Consider the following 14,387-nt stretch of genomic DNA (forward strand, 5'->3'; position numbering starts at 1 on the left):
AGTTCGGGCTGGACTGTTCCCATGAGGCACAGTGTCAGACTGATTTGCATATAGCCATATCTGAACTGGGGTGTCAGAGTGGGCTAAAGAACGGTGATGGATCAAACCCAGATATTTTGACTGGGTGTGAGTGTTTGATTGGTTCAGATGCTCCGTCCATCACCACCCCATTTTGTACCGTTTTTGCCGCCATAAGTGTGGCAGGGTACGCTCAGACGTGAGTCCCTTGCTCACTTTGCCACTGGATTCAAGCAAGCCGGGCTGAAGACGGCTGGAATGCCAGAAACCGGTCCTCGGAAGCTTGTTTCCGGTCCAGGGAAGGCATGGCTTGGCAGTTCGGGCGGGACTGTTCCCATGAGGCACAGGGTCAGACTGATTTGCATATAGCCATGTCTGAACTGGGGTGGCAGAGTGGGCTAAAGAACGGTGATGGATCAAACCCAGATCTTTATACTGGGTGTGAGTGTTTGATTGGTTCAGATGCTCCGTCCATCACCATCCCCTTTTGTACCGCTTTGGCCACCATAAGTGTGGCACGGTATGCTCATACGTGAGTCCCTTGCTCACTTTGCCACTGGATTCAAGCAAGCCAGGCTGAAGACGGCTGGAATGCCGGAAACCGGTCCTCAGAAGCTTTTTTCTGGTCCAGTTAAGTTATGGCTTGGCAGTTCGGGCTGGACTGTTCCCATGAGGCACAGGGTCAGACTGATTTGCATATAGCCATGTCTGAACTGGGGTGGCAGAGTGGGCTAAAGAACGGTGATGGATCAAATACAGATCTTTTGACTGGGTGTGAGTGTTTGATTGGTTAAGATGCTCCGTCCATCACCACCCCCTTTTGTCCCGCTTTGGCACCATAAGTGTGGCAGGGTATGCTCAGACGTGAGTCCCTTCATCACTTTGCCACTGGATTCAAGCAAGCCGGGCTGAAGACGGCTGGAATGCCAGAAACCAGTCCTCGGAATCTTGTTTCCGGTCCAGGGAAGGCATCACTTGGCAGTTCGGGCTGGACTGTTCATATGAGGCACAGGGTCAGACTGATTTGCATATAGCCATGTCTGAACTGGGGTGGCAGAGTGGGCTAGAGAACGGTGATGGATCAAACCCAGATCTTCATACTGGATGCGAGTGTTTGATTGGTTCAGATGCTCCGTCCATCACCACCCCCTTTTGTACCACTTTGGCCGCCATAAGTGTGGCAGGGTATGCTCAGACGTGAGTCCCTTGCTCACTTTGCCACTGGATTCAAGCAAGCCGGGCTGAAGACGGCTGGAATGCCAGAAACCGGTCCTCGGAAGCTTTTTTCCGGTCCAGGGAAGTTATGGCTTGGCAGTTCGGGCTGGACTGCTCCCATTAGGCACAGGATCAGACTGATTTGCATATAGCCATGTCTGAACTGGTGTGGCAGAGTGGGCTAAAGAACGGTGATGGATCAAATACAGATCTTTTGACTGGGTGTGAGTGTTTGATTGGTTTAGATGCTCTGTCCATCACCACCCCCTTTTGTACCGCTTTGGCCACCATAAGTGTGGCAGGGTATGCTCAGACATGAGCCCCTTGCTCACTTTGCCACTGGATTCAAACAAGTCGGTATGAAGGCGGCTGGAATGCCAGAAACCAGTCCTCGGAAGCTTGTTTCCGGTCCAGGGAAGGTATGGCTACGCAGTTCGGGCTGGACTGTTCCCATGAGGCACAGGGTCAGACTGATTTGCATATAGCCATGTCTGAACTGGGGTGGCAGAGTGGGCTAAAGAACGGTGATGGATCAAACCCAGATCTTTTGACTGGGTGTTAGTGTTTGATTGGTTAAGATGCTCCGTCCATCACCACCCCCTTTTGTACCGCTTTGGCCACCATAAGTGTGGCAGGGTATGCTCAGACGTGAGTCCCTTCCTCACTTTGCCACTGGATTCAAGCAAGCCGGGCTGAAGACGGATGGAATGCCAGAAACCAGTCCTCAGAATCTTGTTTCCGGTCCAGGGAAGGCATCGCTTGGCAGTTCGGGCTGGACTGTTCCCATGAGGCACAGGGTCAGACTGATTTGCATATAGCCATGTCTGAACTGGGATGGTAGAGTGGGCTAAAGAACGGTGATGGATCAAACCCAGATCTTTATACTGGGTGTGAGTGTTTGATTGGTACAGATGCTCCGTCCATCACCACCCCCTTTTGTACCGCTTTGGCCACCATAAGTGTGGCAGGGTATGCTCAGACGTGAGTCCCTTGCTCACTTTGCCACTGGATTCAAACAAGCCGGGCTGAAGACGGCTGGAATGCCAGAAACCAGTCCTTGGAAGCTTGTTTCCGGTCCAGGGAAGGCATGGCTTGGCAGTTCAGGCTGGACTGTTCCCATGAGGCACAGGGTCAGACTGATTTGCATATAGCCATGTCTGAACTGGCGTGGCAGAGTGGGCTAAAGAACGGTGATGGATGAAACCCAGATCTTTTGACTGGGTGTGAGTGTTTGATTGGTTCAGATGTTCCGTCCATCACCACCCCCTTTTGTACCGCTTTGGCCTCCATAAGCGTGGCAGGGTATGCTCAGACGTGAGTCCCTTGCTCACTTTGCCACTGGATTCAAGCAAGCCGGGCTGAAGACGGCTGGAATGCCAGAAACCAGTCCTCGGAATCTTGTTTCCGGTCCAGGGAAGGCATGGCTTGGCAGTTTGGGCTGGACTGTTCCCATGAGGCACAGGGTCAGACTGATTTGCATATAGCCATGTCTGAACTGGTGTGGCAGAGTGGGCTAAAGAACGGTGATGGATCAAATACAGATCTTTTGACTGGGTGTGAGTGTTTGATTGGTTTAGATGCTCTGTCCATCACCACCCCCTTTTGTACCGCTTTGGCCACCATAAGTGTGGCAGGGTATGCTCAGACATGAGCCCCTTGCTCACTTTGCCACTGGATTCAAACAAGTCGGTATGAAGGCGGCTGGAATGCCAGAAACCAGTCCTCGGAAGCTTGTTTCCGGTCCAGGGAAGGTATGGCTACGCAGTTCGGGCTGGACTGTTCCCATGAGGCACAGGGTCAGACTGATTTGCATATAGCCATGTCTGAACTGGGGTGGCAGAGTGGGCTAAAGAACGGTGATGGATCAAACCCAGATCTTTTGACTGGGTGTTAGTGTTTGATTGGTTAAGATGCTCCGTCCATCACCACCCCCTTTTGTACCGCTTTGGCCACCATAAGTGTGGCAGGGTATGCTCAGACGTGAGTCCCTTCCTCACTTTGCCACTGGATTCAAGCAAGCCGGGCTGAAGACGGATGGAATGCCAGAAACCAGTCCTCAGAATCTTGTTTCCGGTCCAGGGAAGGCATCGCTTGGCAGTTCGGGCTGGACTGTTCCCATGAGGCACAGGGTCAGACTGATTTGCATATAGCCATGTCTGAACTGGGATGGTAGAGTGGGCTAAAGAACGGTGATGGATCAAACCCAGATCTTTATACTGGGTGTGAGTGTTTGATTGGTACAGATGCTCCGTCCATCACCACCCCCTTTTGTACCGCTTTGGCCACCATAAGTGTGGCAGGGTATGCTCAGACGTGAGTCCCTTGCTCACTTTGCCACTGGATTCAAACAAGCCGGGCTGAAGACGGCTGGAATGCCAGAAACCAGTCCTTGGAAGCTTGTTTCCGGTCCAGGGAAGGCATGGCTTGGCAGTTCAGGCTGGACTGTTCCCATGAGGCACAGGGTCAGACTGATTTGCATATAGCCATGTCTGAACTGGGGTGGCAGAGTGGGCTAAAGAACGGTGATGGATGAAACCCAGATCTTTTGACTGGGTGTGAGTGTTTGATTGGTTCAGATGTTCCGTCCATCACCACCCCCTTTTGTACCGCTTTGGCCTCCATAAGCGTGGCAGGGTATGCTCAGACGTGAGTCCCTTGCTCACTTTGCCACTGGATTCAAGCAAGCCGGGCTGAAGACGGCTGGAATGCCAGAAACCAGTCCTCGGAATCTTGTTTCCGGTCCAGGGAAGGCATGGCTTGGCAGTTTGGGCTGGACTGTTCCCATGAGGCACAGGGTCAGACTGATTTGCATATAGCCATGTCTGAACTGAAGTGGCAGAGTGGGCTAAAGAACGGTGATGGTTTAAACCAAGATCTTTAGACTGGGTGTGAGTGTTTGATTGGTTCAGATGCTCCGTCCATCACCACCCCCTTTTGTACCGCTTTGGCCGCCATAAGTGTGGCAGGGTATGCTCAGACGTGAGTCCCTTGCTCACTTTGCCACTGGATTCAAGCAAGCTGGGCTGAAGACGGCTGGAATGCCAGAAACCGGTCCTCGGAAGCTTGTTTCCGGTCCAGGGAAGGCATGGCTTGGCAGTTCGGGCTGGACTGTTCCCATGAGGCACAGTGTCAGACTGATTTGCATATAGCCATATCTGAACTGGGGTGTCAGAGTGGGCTAAAGAACGGTGATGGATCAAACCCAGATATTTTGACTGGGTGTGAGTGTTTGATTGGTTCAGATGCTCCGTCCATCACCACCCCATTTTGTACCGCTTTTGCCGCCATAAGTGTGGCAGGGTACGCTCAGACGTGAGTCCCTTGCTCACTTTGCCACTGGATTCAAGCAAGCCGGGCTGAAGAGGGCTGGAATGCCAGAAACCGGTCCTCGGAAGCTTGTTTCCGGTCCAGGGAAGGCATGGCTTGGCAGTTCGGGCGGGACTGTTCCCATGAGGCACAGGGTCAGACTGATTTGCATATAGCCATGTCTGAACTGGGGTGGCAGAGTGGGCTAAAGAACGGTGATGGATCAAACCCAGATCTTTATACTGGGTGTGAGTGTTTGATTGGTTCAGATGCTCCGTCCATCACCATCCCCTTTTGTACAGCTTTGGCCACCATAAGTGTGGCACGGTATGCTCATACGTGAGTCCCTTGCTCACTTTGCCACTGGATTCAAGCAAGCCAGGCTGAAGACGGCTGGAATGCCAGAAACCGGTCCTCAGAAGCTTTTTTCTGGTCCAGGGAAGTTATGGCTTGGCAGTTCGGGCTGGACTGTTCCCATGAGGCACAGGGTCAGACTGATTTGCATATAGCCATGTCTGAACTGGGGTGGCAGAGTGGGCTAAAGAACAGTGATGGATCAAATACAGATCTTTTGACTGGGTGTGAGTCTTTGATTGGTTCAGATGCTCCGTCCATCACCACCCCCTTTTGTCCCGCTTTGGCACCATAAGTGTGGCAGGGTATGCTCAGACGTGAGTCCCTTCCTCACTTTGCCACTGGATTCAAGCAAGCCGGGCTGAAGACGGCTGGAATGCCAGAAACCAGTCCTCGGAAGCTTGTTTCCGGTCCAGGGTAGGCATGGCTGCGCAGTTCGGGCTGGACTGTTCCCATGAGGCACAGGGTCAGACTGATTTGCATATAGCCATGTCTGAACTGGGGTGGCAGAGTGGGCTAAAGAACGGTGATGGATCAAATCCAGATCTTTTGACTGGGTGTGTTTGATTGGTTAAGATGCTCCGTCCATCACCACCCCCTTTTGTCCCGCTTTGGCACCATAAGTGTGGCAGGGTATGCTCAGACGTGAGTCCCTTCCTCACTTTGCCACTGGATTCAAGCAAGCCGGGCTGAAGACGGCTGGAATGCCAGAAACCAGTCCTCGGATTCTTGTTTCCGGTCCAGGGAAGGCATCGCTTGGCAGTTCGGGCTGGACTGTTCATATGAGGCACAGGGTCAGACTGATTTGCATATAGCCATGTCTGAACTGGGGTGGCAGAGTGGGCTAAAGAACGGTGATGGATCAAACCCAGATCTTCATACTGAGTGTGAGTGTTTGATTGGTTCAGATGCTCCGTCCATCACCACCCCCTTTTGTACCACTTTGGCCGCCATAAGTGTGGCAGGGTATGCTCAGACGTGAGTCCCTTGCTCACTTTGCCACTGGATTCAAACAAGCCGGGCTGAAGACGGCTGGAATGCCAGAAACCGGTCCTCGGAAGCTTGTTTCCGGTCCAGGGAAGGCATGGCTTGGCAGTTCGGGCTGGACTGTTCCCATGAGGCACAGGGTCAGACTGATTTGCATTTAGCCATGTCTGAACTGGGGTGGCAGAGTGGGCTAAAGAACGGTGATGGATCAAACCCAGATCTTTTGACTGGGTGTTAGTGTTTGATTGGTTAAGATGCTCCGTCCATCACCACCCCCTTTTGTACCGCTTTGGCCACCATAAGTGTGGCAGGGTATGCTCAGACGTGAGTCCCTTCCTCTCTTTGCCACTGGATTCAAGCAAGCCGGGCTGAAGACGGATGGAATGCCAGAAACCAGTCCTCAGAATCTTGTTTCCGGTCCAGGGAAGGCATCGCTTGGCAGTTCGGGCTGGACTGTTCCCATGAGGCACAGGGTCAGACTGATTTGCATATAGCCATGTCTGAACTGGGGTGGTAGAGTGGGCTAAAGAACGGTGATGGATCAAACCCAGATCTTTATACTGGGTGTGAGTGTTTGATTGGTTCAGATGCTCCGTACATCACCACCCCCTTTTGTACCGCTTTGGCCACCATAAGTGTGGCAGGGTATGCTCAGACGTGAGTCCCTTGCTCACTTTGCCACTGGATTCAAACAAGCCGGGCTGAAGACGGCTGGAATGCCAGAAACCGGTCCTTGGAAGCTTGTTTCCGGTCCAGGGAAGGCATGGCTTGGCAGTTCGGGCTGGACTGTTCCCATGAGGCACAGGGTCAGACTGATTTGCATATAGCCATGTCTGAACTGGGGTGGCAGAGTGGGCTAAAGAACGGTGATGGATGAAACCCAGATCTTTTGACTGGGTGTGAGTGTTTGATTGGTTCAGATGCTCCGTCCATCACCACCCCCTTTTGTACCGCTTTGGCCTCCATAAGTGTGGCAGGGTATGCTCAGACGTGAGTCCCTTGCTCACTTTGCCACTGGATTCAAGCAAGCTGGGCTGAAGACGGCTGGAATGCCAGAAACCGGTCCTCGGAAGCTTGTTTCCGGTCCAGGGAAGGCATGGCTTGGCAGTTCGGGCTGGACTGTTCCCATGAGGCACAGTGTCAGACTGATTTGCATATAGCCATATCTGAACTGGGGTGTCAGAGTGGGCTAAAGAACGGTGATGGATCAAACCCAGATATTTTGACTGGGTGTGAGTGTTTGATTGGTTCAGATGCTCCGTCCATCACCACCCCATTTTGTACCGCTTTTGCCGCCATAAGTGTGGCAGGGTACGCTCAGACGTGAGTCCCTTGCTCACTTTGCCACTGGATTCAAGCAAGCCGGGCTGAAGACGGCTGGAATGCCAGAAACCGGTCCTCGGAAGCTTGTTTCCGGTCCAGGGAAGGCATGGCTTGGCAGTTCGGGCGGGACTGTTCCCATGAGGCACAGGGTCAGACTGATTTGCATACAGCCATGTCTGAACTGGGGTGGCAGAGTGGGCTAAAGAACGGTGATGGATCAAACCCAGATCTTTATACTGGGTGTGAGTGTTTGATTGGTTCAGATGCTCCGTCCATCACCATCCCCTTTTGTACCGCTTTGGCCACCATAAGTGTGGCACGGTATGCTCATACGTGAGTCCCTTGCTCACTTTGCCACTGGATTCAAGCAAGCCAGGGTGAAGACGGCTGGAATGCCAGAAACCGGTCCTCAGAAGCTTTTTTCTGGTCCAGGGAAGTTATGGCTTGGCAGTTCGGGCTGGACTGTTCCCATGAGGCACAGGGTCAGACTGATTTGCATATAGCCATGTCTGAACTGGGGTGGCAGAGTGGGCTAAAGAACGGTGATGGATCAAATACAGATCTTTTGACTGGGTGTGAGTCTTTGATTGGTTCAGATGCTCCGTCCATCACCACCCCCTTTTGTACCGCTTTGGCCGACATAAGTGTGGCAGGGTATGCTCAGACGTGAGTCCCTTGCTCACTTTACCACTGGATTCAAACAAGCCGGGATGAAGACGGCTGGAATGCCAGAAACCAGTCCTCTGAAGCTTGTTTCCGGTCCAGGGTAGGCATGGCTGCGCAGTTCGGGCTGGACTGTTCCCATGAGGCACAGGGTCAGACTGATTTGCATATAGCCATGTCTGAACTGGGGTGGCAGAGTGGGCTAAAGAACGGTGATGGATCAAATCCAGATCTTTTGACTGGGTGTGAGTGTTTGATTGGTTAAGATGCTCCGTACATCACCACCCCTCTTTTGTCCCGCTTTGGCACCATAAGTGTGGCAGGGTATGCTCAGACGTGAGTCCCTTCCTCACTTTGCCACTGGATTCAAGCAAGCCGGGCTGAAGACGGCTGGAATGCCAGAAACCAGTCCTCGGAATCTTGTTTCCGGTCCAGGGAAGGCATCGCTTGGCAGTTCGGGCTGGACTGTTCATATGAGGCACAGGGTCAGACTCATTTGCATATAGCCATTTCTGAACTGGGGTGGCAGAGTGGGCTAAAGAACGGTGATGGATCAAACCCAGATCTTCATACTGGGTGTGAGTGTTTGATTGGTTCAGATGCTCCGTCCATCACCACCCCCTTTTGTACCACTTTGGCCGCCATAAGTGTGGCAGGGTATGCTCAGACGTGAGTCCCTTGCTCACTTTGCCACTGGATTCAAACAAGCCGGGCTGAAGACGGCTGGAATGCCAGAAATCGGTCCTCGGAAGCTTGTTTCCGGTCCAGGGAAGGCATGGCTTGGCAGTTCGGGCTGGACTGTTCCCATGAGGCACAGGGTCAGACTGATTTGCATATAGCCATGTCTGAACTGGGGTGGCAGAGTGGGCTAAAGAACGGTGATGCATCAAACCCAGATCTTTTGATTGGGTGTGAGTGTTTGATTGGTTCAGATGCTCCGTCCATCACCACCCCCTTTTTTACCGCTTTGGCCTCCATAAATGTGGCAGGGTATGCTCAGACGTGAGTCCCTTGCTCACTTTGCCACTGGATTCAAGCAAGCCGGGCTGAAGACGGCTGGAATGCCAGAAACCGGTCCTAAGAAGCTTTTTTCCGGTCCAGGGAAGTTATGGCTTGGCAGTTCGGGCTGGACTGTTCCCATTAGGCACAGGATCAGACTGATTTGCATATAGCCATGTCTGAACTGGGGTGGCAGAGTGGGCTAAAGAACGGTGATGGATCAAATACAGATCTTTTGACTGGGTGTGAGTGTTTGATTGGTTTAGATGCTCCGTCCATCACCACCCATTTTTGTACCGCTTTGGCCGCCATAAGTGTGGCAGGGTATGCTCAGACGTGAGCCCCTTGCTCACTTTGCCACTGGATTCAAACAAGTCGGTATGAAGGCGGCTGGAATGCCAGAAACCAGTCCTCGGAAGCTTGTTTCCGGTCCAGGGAAGTCATGGCTGCGCAGTTCAGGCTGGACTGTTCCCATGAGGCACACGGTCAGACTGATTTGCATATAGCCATGTCTGAACTGGGGTGGCAGAGTGGGCTAAAGAACGGTGATGGATCAAACCCAGATCTTTTGACTGGGTGTGAGTGTTTGATTGGTTAAGATGCTCCGTCCATCATCACCCCCTTTTGTACCGCTTTGGCCACCATAAGTGTGGCAGGGTATGCTCAGACGTGAGTCCCTTGCTCACTTTGCCACTGGATTCAAGCAAGCCGGGCTTAAGACGGCTGGAATGCCAGAAACCGGTCCTCGGAAGCTTTTTTCCGGTCCAGGGAAGTTATGGCTTGGCAGTTCGGGCTGGACTGTTCCCATTAGGCACAGGATCAGACTGATTTGCATAGAGCCATGTCTGAACTGGGGTGGCAGAGTGGGCTAAAGAACGGTGATGGATCAAATACAGATCTTTTGACTGGGTGTGAGTGTTTGATTGGTTTAGATGCTCTGTCCATCACCACCCCCTTTTGTACCGCTTTGGCCGCCATAAGTGTGGCAGGGTATGCTCAGACATGAGCCCCTTGCTCACGTTGCCACTGGATTCAAACAAGCCGGTATGAAGGCGGCTGGAATACCAGAAACCAGTCCTCGGAAGCTTGTTTCCGGTCCAGGGAAGGCATGGCTGCGCAGTTCGGGCTGGACTGTTCCCATGAGGCACAGGGTCAGACTGATTTGCATATAGCCATGTCTGAACTGGGGTGGCAGAGTGGGCTAAAGAACGGTGATGGATCAAACCCAGATCTTTTGACTGGGTGTTAGTGTTTGATTGGTTAAGATGCTCCGTCCATCACCACCCCCTTTTGTACCGCTTTGACCACCATAAGTGTGGCAGGGTATGCTCAGACGTGAGTCCCTTCCTCACTTTGCCACTGGATTCAAGCAAGCCGGGCTGAAGACGGATGGAATGCCAGAAAATAGTCCGCAGAATCTTGTTTCCGGTCCAGGGAAGGCATCGCTTGGCAGTTCGGGCTGGACTGTTCCCATGAGGCACAGGGTCAGACTGATTTGCATATAGCCATGTCTGAACTGGGGTGGTAGAGTGGGCTAAAGAACGGTGATGGATCAAACCCAGATCTTTATACTGGGTGTGAGTGTTTGATTGGTTCAGATGCTCCGTCCATCACCACCCCCTTTTGTACCGCTTTGGCCACCATAAGTGTGGCAGGGTATGCTCAGACGTGAGTCCCTTGCTCACTTTGCCACTGGATTCAAACAAGCCGGGCCGAAGACGGCTGGAATGCCAGAAACCGGTCCTTGGAAGCTTGTTTCCGGTCCAGGGAAGGCATGGCTTGGCAGTTCGGGCTGGACTGTTCCCATGAGGCACAGGGTCAGACTGATTTGCATATAGCCATGTCTGAACTGGGGTGGCAGAGTGGTCTAAAGAACGGTGATGGATGAAACCCAGATCTTTTGACTGGGTGTGAGTGTTTGATTGGTTCAGATGCTCCGTCCATCACCACCCCCTTTTGTACCGCTTTGGCCTCCATAAGTGTGGCAGGGTATGCTCAGACGTGAGTCCCTTGCTCACTTTGCCACTGGATTCAAGCAAGCCAGGCTGAAGACGGCTGGAATGCCAGAAACCGGTCCTCGGAATCTTGTTTCCGGTCCAGGGAAGGCATGGCTTGGCAGTTTGGGCTGGACTGTTCCCATGAGGCACAGGGTCAGACTGATTTGCATATAGCCATGTCTGAACTGAAGTGGCAGACTGGGCTAAAGAACGGTGATGGATTAAACCAAGATCTTTAGACTGGGTGTGAGTGTTTGATTGGTTCAGATGCTCCGTCCATCACCACCCCCTTTTGTACTGCTTTGGCCGCCATAAGTGTGGCAGGGTATGCTCAGACGTGAGTCCCTTGCTCACTTTGCCACTGGATTCAAGCAAGCTGGGCTGAAGACGGCTGGAATGCCAGAAACCGGTCCTCGGAAGCTTGTTTCCGGTCCAGGGAAGGCATGGCTTGGCAGTTCGGGCTGGACTGTTCCCATGAGGCACAGTGTCAGACTGATTTGCATATACCCATATCTGAACTGGGGTGTCAGAGTGGGCTAAAGAACGGTGATGGATCAAACCCAGATATTTTGACTGGGTGTGAGTGTTTGATTGGTTCAGATGCTCCGTCCATCACCACCCCATTTTGTACCGCTTTTGCCGCCATAAGTGTGGCAGGGTACGCTCAGACGTGAGTCCCTTGCTCACTTTGCCACTGGATTCAAGCAAGCCGGGCTGAAGACGGCTGGAATGCCAGAAACCGGTCCTCGGAAGCTTGTTTCCGGTCCAGGGAAGGCATGGCTTGGCAGTTCGGGTGGGACTGTTCCCATGAGGCACAGGGTCAGACTGATTTGCATATAGCCATGTCTGAACTGGGGTGGCAGAGTGGGCTAAAGAACGGTGATGGATCAAACCCAGATCTTTATACTGGGTGTGAGTGTTTGATTGAATCAGATGCTCCGTCCATCACCATCCCCTTTTGTACCGCTTTGGCCACCATAAGTGTGGCACGGTATGCTCATACGTGAGTCCCTTGCTCACTTTGCCACTGGATTCAAGCAAGCCAGGCTGAAGACGGCTGGAATGCCAGAAACCGGTCCTCAGAAGCTTTTTTCTGGTCCAGGGAAGTTATGGCTTGGCAGTTCGGGCTGGACTGTTCCCATGAGGCACAGGGTCAGACTGATTTGCATATAGCCATGTCTGAACTGGGGTGGCAGAGTGGGCTAAAGAACGGTGATGGATCAAATACAGATCTTTTGACTGGGTGTGAGTCTTTGATTGGTTCAGATGCTCCGTCCATCACCACCCCCTTTTGTACCGCTTTGGCCGACATAAGTGTGGCAGGGTATGCTCAGACGTGAGTCCCTTGCTCACTTTACCACTGGATTCAAACAAGCCGGGATGAAGACGGCTGGAATGCCAGAAACCAGTCCTCGGAAGCTTGTTTCCGGTCCAGGGTAGGCATGGCTGCGCAGTTCGGGCTGGACTGTTCCCATGAGGCACAGGGTCAGACTGATTTGCATATAGCCATGTCTGAACTGGGGTGGCAGAGTGGGCTAAAGAACGGTGATGGATCAAATCCAGATCTTTTGACTGGTTGTGAGTGTTTGATTGGTTAAGATGCTCCGTCCATCACCACCCCCTTTTGTCCCGCTTTGGCACCATAAGTGTGGCAGGGTATGCTCAGACGTGAGTCCCTTCCTCACTTTGCCACTGGATTCAAGCAAGCCGGGCTGAAGACGGCTGGAATGCCAGAAACCAGTCCTCGGAATCTTGTTTCCGGTCCAGGGAAGGCATCGCTTGGCAGTTCGGGCTGGACTGTTCATATGAGGCACAGGGTCAGACTGATTTGCATATAGCCATGTCTGAACTGGGGTGGCAGAGTGGGCTAAAGAACGGTGATGGATCAAACCCAGATCTTCATACTGGGTGTGAGTGTTTGATTGGTTCAGATGCTCCGTCCATCACCACCCCCTTTTGTACCACTTTGGCCGCCCTAAGTGTGGCAGGGTATGCTCAGACGTGAGTCCCTTGCTCACTTTGCCACTGGATTCAAACAAGCCGGGCTGAAGACGGCTGGAATGCCAGAAACCGGTCCTCGGAAGCTTGTTTCCGGTCCAGGGAAGGCATGGCTTGGCAGTTCGGGCTGGACTGTTCCCATGAGGCACAGGGTCAGACTGATTTGCATATAGCCATGTCTGAACTGGGGTGGCAGAGTGGGCTAAAGAACGGTGATGGATCAAATACAGATCTTTTGACTGGGTGTGAGTCTTTGATTGGTTCAGATGCTCCGTCCATCACCACCCCCTTTTGTACCGCTTTGGCCGACATAAGTGTGGCAGGGTATGCTCAGACGTGAGTCCCTTGCTCACTTTACCACTGGATTCAAACAAGCCGGGATGAAGACGGCTGGAATGCCAGAAACCAGTCCTCGGAAGCTTGTTTCCGGTCCAGGGTAGGCATGGCTGCGCAGTTCGGGCTGGACTGTTCCCATGAGGCACAGGGTCAGACTGATTTGCATATAGCCATGTCTGAACTGGGGTGGCAGAGTGGGCTAAAGAACGGTGATGGATCAAATCCAGATCTTTTGACTGGGTGTGAGTGTTTGATTGGTTAAGATGCTCCGTCCATCACCACCCCCTTTTGTCCCGCTTTGGCACCATAAGTGTGGCAGGGTATGCTCAGACGTGAGTCCCTTCCTCACTTTGCCACTGGATTCAAGCAAGCCGGGCTGAAGACGGCTGGAATGCCAGAAACCAGTCCTCGGAATCTTGTTTCCGGTCCAGGGAAGGCATCGCTTGGCAGTTCGGGCTGGACTGTTCATATGAGGCACAGGGTCGGACTGATTTGCATATAGCCATGTCTGAACTGGGGTGGCAGAGTGGGCTAAAGAACGGTGATGGATCAAACCCAGATCTTCATACTGGGTGTGAGTGTTTGATTGGTTCAGATGCTCCGTCCATCACCACCCCCTTTTGTACCACTTTGGCCGCCATAAGTGTGGCAGGGTATGCTCAGACGTGAGTCCCTTGCTCACTTTGCCACTGGATTCAAACAAGCCGGGCTGAAGACGGCTGGAATGCCAGAAACCGGTCCTCGGAAGCTTGTTTCCGGTCCAGGGAAGGCATGGCTTGGCAGTTCGGGCTGGACTGTTCCCATGAGGCACAGGGTCAGACTGATTTGCATATAGCCATGTCTGAACTGGGGTGGCAGAGTGGGCTAAAGAACGGTGATGCATCAAACCCAGATCTTTTGATTGGGTGTGAGTGTTTGATTGGTTCAGATGCTCCGTCCATCACCACCCCCTTTTTTACCGCTTTGGCCTCCATAAATGTGGCAGGGTATGCTCAGACGTGAGTCCCTTGCTCACTTTGCCACTGGATTCAAGCAAGCCGGGCTGAAGACGGCTGGAATGCCAGAAACCGGTCCTCAGAAGCTTTTTTCCGGTCCAGGGAAGTTATGGCTTGGCAGTTCGGGCTGGACTGTTCCCATTAGGCACAGGATCAGACTGATTTGCATATAGCCATGTCTGAACTGGGGTGGCAG

The sequence above is a fragment of the Lissotriton helveticus genome, chromosome 4_1, assembly GCF_964261635.1.
Source record: "Lissotriton helveticus chromosome 4_1, aLisHel1.1, whole genome shotgun sequence".
NCBI classification, from domain to species: domain Eukaryota; kingdom Metazoa; phylum Chordata; class Amphibia; order Caudata; family Salamandridae; genus Lissotriton; species Lissotriton helveticus.